The 2,283-nt window shown below is 33.6% G+C and overlaps 1 long non-coding RNA gene across 1 annotated transcript; it reads right to left on the bottom strand.

Annotated features, from left to right (window-relative positions):
• Positions 1 to 560: 560 nt before the first annotated feature.
• On the bottom strand, positions 561 to 2,043 carry LOC143558475 (uncharacterized). Its single transcript, XR_013139747.1, has 2 exons — positions 1,779 to 2,043; positions 561 to 695 (listed from the first exon to the last, which is right to left on the bottom strand). It is a non-coding gene; the product is annotated as an uncharacterized LOC143558475 (long non-coding RNA).
• Positions 2,044 to 2,283: the final 240 nt, after the last annotated feature.

The raw sequence follows: 2,283 nt of genomic DNA, 5'->3' as shown, positions 1-2,283 counted from the left end.
CCTTTATAACTTGATTCGGTAAAAGTACAAAAACCATTTGCCGTATTTACGCTTCCAACAAATTCCATAATGAGGTAACCTGGAGAAAAAGTAGCAACTAAAAGCATAATGGGTTGAAAAGCCACTAACCTGCCGATCACCGTTGACGATCACATCTTCAACATTGTCAAAATAGTTGTAACTCCGATTTCCATATTTATACTTCAATTGTGCAAGCACGGTACCGTACGAGCCAATCACACCAACTTAAAGCCCTGTAAAGAAACCAAATGATCATCATAACACAAAATCCTCTTTACTAACCAAGCTATTGTATGTGGCTCTGTTGTCCACACATAACTTCCACCAATATCCAGTAATATAAATGTTATTATAGTTATGTCACCAAAAATAATAAGTACTTACCAAGTGCTCTTTTTTACTAGAGCTTAGTCAATAGCATCTTTGGAGATAAGGGTACCATTTGCATTGACAGATAACCAAGTAAGCTTCTTTCTGCAATTTTAATGATTAGTCAATATTGTATTTAAAATCAAATTAAACAACATCATGATACCTACAAAAATATCTAAAAGGGTACCTAAACTGACAAAGGCGAGGCTGCACATTAGACCTACAAAAGATGTTTTGCTAATTCATCTCCAGCCATATATAATCTTGAATGTACTCCAACAAAATGGGTAGTAAGCTTTGGTCTGTAATGTGTAAAAAGTAAAATGTAAAAACTTCTTGAAGATGACATTAAATATGTGTGTATGTAACAGAAATTAAAATTATATACACGTGTTAAATGTAAAAAAAACTTCTTGGAGATGACATAAAATGTACATGTCTCAAAAAAATATGTATGTAATCGATAATTAAATTTAACAGTAAACAAATATATAACTACAAATGAATAATAACTATTATAAATTTGTAATAAATAAAGCAATACCATTGTGTAAGCATCCCAAACATCATCATTTGTAGCTACCTTTTGCTGTTTTGCAACAAAAAACCATCTTATTTGAGTAAAACCAAGCAAGTTGTCGGATGTAATCAAATCAACCAATGCCGAGCCGAGCTTGAGCTAGATTAGCTGAGCTCGAGCCTAAAAAGCTACTGTCGTAAGTCAAATAAGATTAAACTAGTTTAGGAATTACATTTTAGTATAGTTGCAAATGATGAGAACATATAAGATTGATGCTAAATTGCTAATAATGTTATTGATTTCATATTATATTAATAATTGAAGTTCTGCTAATTCATCGATTGAAGCCCTAACTTGCAAATAAAAGAGTTTTTTAGATCCTCACAACAACTCAATTTCAAAATTATGCATTACTAATATTAACATCAGATAATCAAATCAATCCAAATGACATCTTCTACCTTCATAACTCTAAATAAGCAATAATCAATCAGATGCTAAGGTATACTAGCCTACCAAACCCTAATTCGATCGATCATTTACACACAGAAGCGAAACCAAAACAAAACAACAAATCAATAGATCTTAAGCATCAATCATAACAAACACAAACTAACATCTCGATTTCTAGGCATATACAAAGTAATTACATACATATTGAATCAGCAACTAACCTAATGGATCTTAAATCAACAACTATTCGTCAAATTACCGACCTCAATACATCAAATACAACAGACAATATCGAAAACCTAATCAATTTTGCATAATTGGATACCAACACTATCTCAATTCGCGAACACAAAAAATATCGAAAACCTAACCGATAACACTACAAAAAATTGAACTAAAATAGAATAGTTACTGTGTTTTACGGTGAACGGTTATGGCGGAGAACGACGACGAACACTATTTGACGGTGGAGATTCATTCAGATCATTATGACGAACACTCATCAACATTTTCGCATCGAGGCAAATCGAATTCGTCGGATTTCTATATTATGAAGCTCCACCGTCAAATAGTGTTCGTCGGATTCATGGTAGGATTCACAGTAGGATTCGGAGTTGAATTCATCGGATTTCTTCCAAATTGGAATCAGAGTAAGAATCGTGACGGATCCAGGGCATATGCTGCATATTCAACCCGAGTGACTTACTGATCAGTTTCAACTTGCTGTTTTGCAGGGTTCATGTCCATACGGTGATTCCTGTAAGTATATTCACCCCAATCAAAACCCACAAAACAGGAATACAGGTATAGTTCATGCTCTTTAATATGTTCTATCTTTAAAGTAATTAAATCTGATGTCTTGTTTAGCTGCAAGCAACATTGAAGCTCAACTGCCGAGTTTCCTGATGAGTCAGCCC

This window comes from Bidens hawaiensis, unplaced genomic scaffold (assembly GCF_021521415.1).
Source record: "Bidens hawaiensis isolate Kalapana, Puna unplaced genomic scaffold, B.hawaiensis_p1.1 tig00019491_1, whole genome shotgun sequence".
Lineage (NCBI taxonomy): Eukaryota > Viridiplantae > Streptophyta > Magnoliopsida > Asterales > Asteraceae > Bidens > Bidens hawaiensis.
The sequence above is the reverse complement of the archived record's forward strand: the minus strand, read 5'-3'. Positions and strand labels throughout refer to the sequence as shown.